Genomic DNA, 11502 nt, shown 5'->3' on the forward strand with positions numbered 1-11502 from the left:
GCCCATTCCTTCACGGGAAGAGGGCTGCATTGAGTCTTCCCGGCAGAACTTAGTGCTTAGTGTAAGACGCGAGCTTAATGCTCGACAGGCCTTATTGACCATTTCTCTATGGTAGGGAGGATTGAATGGGCCGGATTAGAGAAAGATGCGAAAGGAGATTGCGGATGTTTCACCGGTGGTGGTGAGGGTAGGTCTCGGAGTGCAGGGACTCCTTGTTTGGGCTGACGCTTGCGCAATAACTCCAAGGGAATGCGGCGGTGATAGGTGGAAGAGAATTGCTCCTTAGGCTGGAGGATTTGTAGAAATTGATTCCTCAAGGACAAATAATTCTAAGGGTTGAGGTATTCAGGAATTTAGGATTGGACCAAATGCTGGAAAACTGTCAACGAACAGAGGTAAGTCTGCTGTATATATACACGTCTTGTCTTGTTAATTGAGTTGATTAACTGAATGTTCTCCTCCTGTGTTGATTAGGATAATTATCTCCTGAACTTTGTTAATAAAACATAATTTATTGCCAAAATTTACAGACTTTCAGCTGTTTGCAATGAACAAATCAAACAAAAGTAATTGAAATAGCTCAACATGAATGTTTCCAGTGGTTTCCCCAAATTCAACTGAAAATGCAACTTTTAATGACTTCTGCAGTCTCAAAATTATTCAACCCCCTGAATAGAGGCACACATCTGCAAAAGCAGTGTTGTCTCAAGCACACCTGATGTAACTAATCAAGGGCTTAATTTAAAAAGTAAAGAAAATATGTCATCGCCCTTCACAAACAAGGAACAGGGTACAAAAAATAGTGGAGGCACTAAATGTTCCTGAGACACTGTTGGAAGTATGTTTGCAAGTTCAATGTTACAGGAAATGAAAGCTTTAGCATGAGTTCTGCTGGGAAGACTCAATTGTTACGTCACTTATTACCTTCTCATCTATCATATTTTAATACTTGTGTTATAAAAGATTGGTACTTACACACGTCTGAGTTTGCAGATGCTGACGCTTCCATTCACCTCCATCCTCCCCACCACCTCCAAGACGGATCTTTCCCTCCATCCTCCCCACCACCACCAGGATGGTCCCCTCCCATACCTCACAGGGGGTCGGCTGCGCCCCTGCCTTCGTCTTCAGGCAGGATATGCAGATTCCGGACCCTCAGATTGCGAGCTACGGACAAAGAACTTTACTGCTTGCTGGGCTGTTAATAAATGTATAATTGTCACAGTATTTATTCTCCCGAGTCTTTCTGATAGAACTGTGGTTACACTTCCTGGATTAGGCAAAAAACGGAAGCTATCAACAGCTGAAACCAGATTTCTGAGAAGACAAGTTGAGAAAAACCCTTGAGTGACTGCAAAATACCTGCAGCCAGACTTGGTGGCAACAGGTACTGAGGTTTCAGCTTGCACAGTAAGGCGCATACAAAACGCATGCCAGAACTCCAAGACGTACACCCCTACTGACCCAAAAGCACAAGAAAAGTCAGCTCCAGTTTGCTCAAAATCATATAAATAAGCTACAGAAGTTTTGGGATTCTTTTCTGTAGAGCGATGAAACAAAACTGGAACTTTTCAGCCCTATGGATCAGCAGTATGTCTGGAGGAAGAAGAATGAAGCAAATGATGAAAAGAACACTCTGCTTACAGTTAAGCATGGTGGTTGCTCAGTGTTGCTCTGGGGCTGCTTTGCATCATCTGGCACTGGAAACCTGCAGCGTTTGGAAGGCAAGATGGATTCATTTAATTATCAGGAAATACGCCGTCAGTGAGGAAGCTGAAGCTTGGGCGTCATTGGATCTTCCAACAGGACAGTGATCCCAAGCATACCTCAAATTCCACCAAGGCTTGGTTGCAGAAGAAGTCCTGGAAGATTATACAGTGGTCATCACAGCAACCTGACTTGAACCCCATAGAGAATCGCTGGTAGGATTTGAAGAAGGCGGTTGCAGCACGCAAACCCAAGAATATTCCCAAACTGGAGGCCATTGTTCATGAGAAATGGGCTAAGACTCCTAAGAAACGCTGCCAGAAGCTGGTGTCTGGTTATACATCTTGTTTGCAGCAAGTCATAACAGCAAAAGGGTGTTCTACTAAGTACTAAAGAAGTCATTAAAAGTTGCATTTTCAGTTGAATTTGGGAAAACCACTTGAAACATTTGTTGTGTTGAGCTATTGCAATTACTTTTGTTTGATTTGTTCATTGCAAACAGCTGGAAGTCTGTAATTTTTTCCAATAAACCTGATTTGCAATGAGGGTGGAACAATTTTGATTATAACTGTATATAGTACTGGGGTGGCTCATTGGAAGGCTGGTTGGCTGATGTTTTGCATTCAGCAGCTGCAGGTGTAGTACAGGTTTGAGGGGTGGTAGTTATAGGTGGCATGGTAGGAGTTTTGGAACTGGGTATTGTGGACAAAGCTGTTTGCAGCTTCTGGGTTGTTGCTGGCAAACTTGATGGGGAGGAAATGGGGATGGCTGGAGCTGGTTTCTCTGGGGGCTTTGGTTTGCCATTAAGGTAATTAGGGTAGTAATACGGCCAAAACCCCTCCTGGAAGTTGAGGCTTCTGGGTTGGTGCTTAGGCAACTGATGTGGTGGGCATGGAGGTTGGAACTGGTTGCTCTGGGGGCTTTGGTTTTGTCATAATGATGTAATGAGGGTGGTAATATGATCTAAACTACTGGGGATATTCTGGAAGTTGTGGCTTCTGGGTTGGTGCTTGGGAAACTGATGTAGTAGGCATAGAGTTTGGAACTGGCTTTGGTTTTCCATGTTGATGGTAATGTAACAACTGAGACAATCAGACACATAACTATTTGTTACATTTAACAAATAAGCTTTAAAGCTCACTCTTGGGAATGAAAGATCCCCCCCAAAAGAGACAAGAGAGCAAAAAAATCTTCAGTCACACGCTGTGAAAAATGTGGTCATGTGGTCAGACCAAGGCCATAGGAAAGACAGAAACAAACATTAAAACAGACTTTCCTGCATTAATTTATACACAAACGGATCTATAAATGAACATGCTTCCAAGGATACTGTGTGAATGATTTACTGTCTTGTGTAGTGTCTTTTGATACTATTATTTCTTTGATGCTATGTATTTTATGATAGAACCAATGCTCAATGTAACCTCAAATATACAATGTTTGGTCTCTATAAATTGGTACTTTGAAGATCGAAACAATCGTGTGTATGATATGTCAATAGCTGCGCAACATATTAGTATTACAAGAATCTTTAATAGTTACTTCATCAGCAACCAATCCAGCTGCACATGCAAATGAGCATGCTTGAAGCAAAGAGCCATAAAAATCTCCAACAGAGGAATTTTTCTGCTTGGAAATTTCACCTTTCTCATTGGTCAAGCAAACCTGGAGAGGTGAGACTTTTCTCAGGCTTTATTAGAGCCAAATTTACAGTGACCTCCCTCTTCTTCTGGCTTCTACTGCTGCTTCTTCGGGTTGATGTGCGTATGGACCCCCACCAGGGCCCATGGGTGCCGGCAGGCCTTGACCATTGTCTGATATGTCTTCAATCTCCCAAAAGAGTCAGACTGGACTTTCTTCAATTTTGCAACTTCACTGAATGGGCAACCATTAACTCGTCCGACTTCCTCCCTTTTCCTGGTTGCTCTGCGTGGCCTCTCTGGCCCAGGGCCGGCAGACCACAATCTGCACTCCAGCCATGTGCTCATGGAGAGAAAAAAATTTCAACCAGAACAGAGTCAACCAGAACAGAGTCAAACAAACAATGCAAGTTCATCACCATTTCTACATACGACGCAGAAGAAATTGTTTGAATACTCTCAACTATCGCTTTTATATTTTTATATTTTATCTCCTTTATCCTTTACTTGCTGTACAAACTGCCACAGACTTTTACAAAGGATTGCAGTTCTTGAAACAAAGTTACTTGCGGGACTACCAAACCAGACGGAACACACAGCAGAGCTTCGTCATGGCAGCCGGTAAGCCTCAGCATACAGTCGGTGAGTCCCATGAATCTAGTGCTCCTCGACAGGCCATACTGAGTGTAGAGAAAAAAGCCGTAACTGATCAACATACTAATTGATGGCACAAACAGAGAGCGAGACCCAAAGGCACTCGAGACATCAGATTGTCACGAGCATCATATATTGCCGCAGTAGCATCCTCTACCCCAGATACAAGAAGGATTGCAAACACTGGTTTCCTACCACCGCCTATACATCTTAAGAACAGATTTGAAGTATTAATGAATGTGGGTGAGGAATCCCCAAACGTGATGAATGTGATCGAACAAAGATCGAATCAGCCAGTAGCTAACACTGATGCTAACTGGCGCTCAAGGTCGAGCAGACAGCGGCACTCAGCTTAGAGCGCAGCCGGGCCCAGGACTCTGATAGTGGGTGACTCCATAATCAGAAATTATTAGCAGGACTACAACTACATGCAACAAGCAACAGTTTCTGATGTAAACAGGGAACTTCAGAACATTCTGATGAAACATAAGACTGCAAATCGACTTATCATTAATTTGGGGAAGAATGATATTCATCAAGAGCAGTCAGAACTCCTTAAGAAGGATTTCAAAAAGGAGTGAACATCATTGACAACTTCAACCTTGTCAGAGACAACTGTTTCAACAGGATGGCCACCACCCAAACAAACTTGGTTCAAGTATGTTAAAGGACAATATCTACTTCTCCTTCCATCATCCTTCTGCAGTGCATGCCAATCCACTTAACCTGAATGGCACACACACACCTGGACAGAGTATGAATGACCACAGGACTTCACTTCAGCACCTGAAAGGACAGTTTTTTTTTTTTTTTTTTTTTTTACTTTTAAGTCTTTGTTTGTTTGTCTTTTTTATTATTATTTATTACTTTTTTTTTTTTTTCTGATTTTATTTATTTTTGGGGCGGTACTACTTTCAGAATGGTGTGGATAATTTGGGAAACGGTCTGAATTTGACAAGATTTTTTATTTATTTACTTACTTTTTTCTGTAATAATAGCAGTTGTTTTTTTATTTGTATTTATTTATTTTTTTTATTATTTTTTTATTTATCTATTTATTTTTTTGGTTGGTTTTTGTTTATTATTATTATTATTTCTTTAAAGGGGGTGGTATTATTTGAATTATTTGGAAGTCACTGTTTCTACGCCAGATGGAGTTGGGAGTTTAAGCTCTAACAAAGCATGTTTCCTGGGAAGGAAGGGAGGGGGGAAGGAGAGGGTTTATGTTATGTGTTTATATGTTACATGCTGGTATGGATGGATGAATGTTTGTTTGAACTCTTTAGGTGCTTCCTACTATTTTTGAACAAAGTTATTCCGCAGATGGGGTTGGGCTATGCAATTTGGTTTATATCATTCCATTTACATATAAAAAATAAATACAAAATTACATAAATTAGTAATTAAGATAAAATAAAAATGCATATAAGGAGTATAAAATATATGTTAAACACATTTAAAGTAGTAACTTGGAATGTAAATGGATTACAGGAGGGTTAAAAAAAACACAAAGTTATTTATCACTTGGAAAAAATGTCCGCTGACATAGTTTTTCTCCAAGAACTTCATTTTAAAGCCGGTCAAATAGAGTACTTGAAAAGAAGATGGGTGGGGGAAGCCTTTGAGGCAGTATATACATCCAGAAGTAGAGGAGTTGGGATACTGATTAATAAGAGAATACCCTTTAAACTAGTGTCACAGTATTCAGATCCGTATGGTCGATACCTTATAATCAAATGTGAACTATTTGGGGAATTTCATACGCTCTTGAGCATTTATAGGCCTCCGGCTTCAAATATGGCCTTTTTAAAAGATATTCAAACAAGATTGGATAGTTCACAAACAGGTCTGATAATTATGGGAGGAGACCTAAATAGCATTTTTAGTGTTTGTGACAGTACAACAAAAACTAGGAAGGCCAATGTTCCAAAACATCTACAGAAATTTCTTTCTGTCAATGCTCTTCAAGATATATGGAGGACCTTACACCCAAACTCAAAAGATTACACTTATTATTCAAGTCCTCAGAATAGTTATAGTAGATTGGATTATCTTTTTGTGTCTCAAGGGGGAATTAATAATTGTATATCATGTGAAATTGACAATATTATGATATCTGATCATGCTTCAGTTGTCTGCACCATGACTCCGAAGGAAAACACTTTACATCATAGAATTTGGAGAATGAATAGGAAATATTTAATGGATATGGAATTTGTTGCCTATGTAAAAGAACAAATTAATATTTTTATTTTAACTAATGTGCAGCAACCTCATCCTCAAGATAAGCCAAATATCTGTATTATATGGGACTCCTTTAAAGCATATATAAGGGGGGTAATGATAGCCTTCGCAGCAAAAAGGAAAGCTAGTTTTGAGCAGAATATGGCTAAAATAAAACAGGATATTAATTTAATGGAAATACAACTTAAAAATGGAGACCAAACAATAAAAAGTAAATTGCAAGAAAAGAAAATAGAAATGGATACTATGCTGATGGATAAAATTAAAGACTTTAGACACAATTCGAATAAGCTTAATTATATCTCAGCTAATAAATCGGGTAAACACCTGGCATCATTGGTCAAAAGGGTTGCAAAGACTCAGTCTATATCTTTAAAAGAGGAAGAATCAGATGATGTTATTACAAACAATGCTATTATCAATAAAAGATTTAAGCAATTTTATGAACATTTGTATACAGCAGAGGTTAAAGATGACTACGATTCCTTTCTTAAATCAGTCAAATTACAGTGTTTATCAGATCATCAAAAGGAAGATATACGGAAAGTCTTTGCAAAATCTGAGATTGAAGCTGCAATTAAGGCATTTCCGGAAAAAAAGGCCCCAGGAATAGATGGCCTCCCTATCGAGTTTTACTCAACATTTTGGCCAAATATTAGATCTTTGTTCATGGAGGTTGTGAATTAATTTGTTAATCAACAAAAGCTGCCAGAAACTATGTATCTTTCAACTATTTCTGTGATACCAAAACCAGGTCGTGAATGTAATAAGCCTTATGATTTTAGGCCTATTAGTTTAATCAATTGTGACAAGAAAATCATAACAAAAGTAATGAATAATAGATTGGCATTAATTTTACCTAGCATTATCCACCATAATCAAGCTGGGTTTATTCCTAATAGGGATCTTAGAACTAATGTTAGAACATGTATATCTTTAACACAATATGCAAAAAAACATAATATAGATTTGACTTTGATGGCGGTCGATGCTGAAAAAGCATTCGATCGCCTTGAATGGTCATATTTGTATAAAGTGCTTGAAACATTTGAATTCCCAGTAGAATTTATCAATATGGTAGAAACAGTGTATAGAGCCCCCAAAGCACAAGTCTACACCAATGGCGTTCTTTCTGAGGCATTTTCTTTAAGCCGTGGTACTGCTCAAGGCTGTCCATTATCTCCAGCGCTGTTCGCGATGGCTATTGAACCCTTGGCTGAGAAAATAAGACAGACAGATAACATAACGGGTATTACTAGGCAAAAATGAATATAAATTAAGCTTATTTGCGGATGATTTGTTGTTGTATCTAAGTGATGTGGATATTTCAATCCCGAGTGTAATTAATATGAGTCAATTTTCAAAAATTTCAGGTTATAAAATTAACAGTGGCAAAACCGAAATTTTGACTTTTGGCCAAAAACCAATAAACCCAGAAGTATTTAAACAATTTAAAGTACAAAGCTGTAAAATTAAATATTTAGGTTGTTATATCAGTGCAAATAAAAAACAATTGTATAAGAGTAATTTTTTAACACTGAAAAATAATCTAAAACATAATCTCAATAACTATAATGATCTCAAGCTGAATCTAATTGGTAGAATAAATTTGGTAAAGATGGTTTGGCTTTCGAAGTTTATTTATTTGTTTCAATGTATCCCATTGACACCACCAAAAACCTTTTTCAAGGAAATAAATTCCATAATTACATCTTTCATTTGGGCTGGAAAAACCCCCAAAATAAAAAGAACTCTATTGTTTTGCTCCAAACGGGAAGGAGGGTTAAACCTCCCTAATATGGAACTGTATCAGATAGCAGCCCAGATGTTTTATATTGATCGTATTATTAATAATACTAATGAAGACCCATGGCTGGTTATCGAAAATCATCAATTACAACCAAATAGTTTACTATCCATCTTGTTCTCCAAGAAAAAAGTAAAGACTGATAACTTTGTTGTCAATAGTACATTAAATATGTGGAAAAAAACTAAGCAGATTTTAGGGATGGAGATCGGTACTCCAACACATATTAAGATTTGGAACAATCCGTCTGTTAGAATTCAAGGTACTAAATTAATGTGGAAAACTTGGATGAATGGAGGTATCGAAACATTATCAGATATTACTAGCTCAAATAATATATCCTCATTTGATACACTGAAAGATCAATTTGTCACGATCCACACAAGGAAACCCAGGAGAAAATCCAAATGCAGTACGTGTCTTTAATGAGGGAAATCCGTTACTCGAAATCCAATCCAAGCAGAGGTCATAACCAGGGTAGCAATAAAACATAAACAGAAACAAAACAACGGGCAAAAAACAGACTAGAAACAGAACTCGGAAGTGGCGTGATAATTACAAGGACTCCGTGACACATACTAAAACAGACAGGGTATAAATACACAGGGAAATAACAATGCTAATGGGGAACAGGCTGAGTGCAATGATCAGTGATAAGGGGCAGCTGAGTGCAATGAAAAGACAAGGATCATGGGGGATGTAGTTCAAGAGTGTGATGGACACCGTGGGGAAGGAGGACATCTAGTGGTGACCCAAGGAACATAAACCAGACACTGTGACATAACCCCCCCTCTACGGAGCGGCTACCAGACGCTCCAAGACCCACAAACACAAACAAAACCAGAGTCAAGGAGGGAGGTGGAACGGTGGAGGATCAGGGGGTGGGATGGGGGGCCAGGTCCATGGAGGGGAACAGGAACAGGGGGTGGGATGGGGGGCCAGGTCCATGGAGGGGAACAGGAACAGGGGGTGGGATGGGGGGCCACGTCCATGGAGGGGAACAGGAACAGGGGGTGAAGACCCCTCGGGCGGCTCCGGCTCAGGAACAGACACTGGCTCCGGCTCAGGAACAGACACTGGCTCCGGCTCAGGAACAGACACTGGCTCCGGCTCAGGAACAGACACTGGCTCCGGCTCAGGAACAGACACTGGCTCCGGCTCAGGAACAGACACTGGCTCCGGCTCAGGAACAGACACTGGCTCCGGCTCAGGAACAGACACTGGCTCCGGCTCAGGAACAGACACTGGCTCCGGCTCAGGAACAGACACTGGCTCCGGCTCAGGAACAGACACTGGCTCCGGCTCAGGAACAGACACTGGCTCCGGCTCAGGAACAGACACTGGCTCCGGCTCAGGAACAGACACTGGCTCCGGCTCAGGAACAGACACTGGCTCCGGCTCAGGAACAGACACTGGCTCCGGCTCAGGAACAGACACTGGCTCCGGCTCAGGAACAGACACTGGCTCCGGCTCAGGAACAGACACTGGCTCCGGCTCAGGAACAGACACTGGCTCCGGCTCAGGAACAGACACCAACGGCTCCGGCTCAGGAACTGGCACCAACGGCTCCGGCTCAGGAACAGACACTGGCTCCGGCTCAGGAACAGACACTGGCTCCGGCTCAGGAACAGACACTGGCTCCGGCTCAGGAACAGACACTGGCTCCGGCTCAGGAACAGACACTGGCTCCGGCTCAGGAACAGACACTGGCTCCGGCTCAGGAACTGGCACCAACGGCTCCGGCTCAGGAACTGGCACCAACGGCTCCGGCTCAGGAACTGGCACCAACGGCTCCGGCTCAGGAACTGGCACCAACGGCTCCGGCTCAGGAACTGGCACCAACGGCTCCGGCTCAGGAACTGGCACCAACGGCTCCGGCTCAGGAACTGGCACCAACGGCTCCGGCTCAGGAACTGGCACCAACGGCTCCGGCTCAGGAACTGGCACCAACGGCTCCGGCTCAGGAACTGGCACCAACGGCTCCGGCTCAGGAACTGGCACCAACGGCTCCGGCTCAGGAACTGGCACCAACGGCTCCGGCTCAGGAACTGGCACCAACGGCTCCGGCTCAGGAACTGGCACCAGCGGCTCCGGCTCAGGAACTGGCACCAACGGCTCCGGCTCAGGAACTGGCACCAACGGCTCCGGCTCAGGAACTGGCACCAACGGCTCCGGCTCAGGAACTGGCACCAACGGCTCCGGCTCAGGAACTGGCACCAACGGCTCCGGCTCAGGAACAGACACTGGCTCCGGCTCAGGAACAGACACTGGCTCCGGCTCAGGAACAGACACTGGCTCCGGCTCAGGAACAGACACTGGCTCCGGCTCAGGAACTGGCACCAACGGCTCCGGCTCAGGAACAGACACTGGCTCCGGCTCAGGAACTGGCACCAACGGCTCCGGCTCAGGAACTGGCACCAACGGCTCCGGCTCAGGAACTGGCACCAACGGCTCCGGCTCAGGAACTGGCACCAACGGCTCCGGCTCAGGAACTGGCACCAACGGCTCCGGCTCAGGAACTGGCACCAACGGCTCCGGCTCAGGAACTGGCACCAACGGCTCCGGCTCAGGAACTGGCACCAACGGCTCCGGCTCAGGAACTGGCACCAACGGCTCCTGCTCAGGAACTGGCACCAACGGCTCCGGCTCAGGAACTGGCACCAACGGCTCCGGCTCAGGAACTGGCACCAACGGCTCCGGCTCAGGAACTGGCACCAACGGCTCCGGCTCAGGAACTGGCACCAACGGCTCCGGCTCAGGAACTGGCACCAACGGCTCCGGCTCAGGAACTGGCACCAACGGCTCCGGCTCAGGAACTGGCACCAACGGCTCCGGCTCAGGAACTGGCACCAACGGCTCCGGCTCAGGAACAGGAATCACCGGCTCAGGAACAGACACCACCGTCTCAGGAACAGACACCACCGTCTCAGGAACAGGAACAGACCTTACCGGCTCAGGAACAGACACCACCGGCCCAGGAACAGACACCACCAGCTCAAGTGTGTGCGTAGCCCACACACACCACATGGCTGTGGCCATAATGGCCAGTGTCGCGGTCACTGAGGGCTCAGGCTCAGGAACAGACTCTGGCTGGGCAGACGTGACGTGAACAGTCTCTGGCTGGGCAGACGTGACGTGAACAGTCTTTGGCTGGGCAGACGTGATGGATCGCTGGGTTGACGCAGGCAGTGCGAGCAGCTCGGGCGGGGCCGGCAGAGCAAGAAGCCTGGGCGGCGCGGGCAGAGCAAGACGCCTGGGCGGTGCGGGCAGAGCAAGACGCCTGGGCGGTGCTTCAGGGATGGTAGTCACCTCCAGGATGGTCTCAGTGTTATGAGCCACCAAACTCTGGACCACCGGACTCGGTACCACCTGAACTGGGACCACTGGATTTGGGACCACCGGCACTGGGACCACCGGCACTGAGATCACCGGCACTGAGATCACCGGCAC

The sequence above is a fragment of the Scardinius erythrophthalmus genome (assembly GCF_964197995.2).
Source record: "Scardinius erythrophthalmus genome assembly, chromosome: 9".
In the NCBI taxonomy this organism is placed as follows: Eukaryota; Metazoa; Chordata; class Actinopteri; order Cypriniformes; family Leuciscidae; genus Scardinius; species Scardinius erythrophthalmus.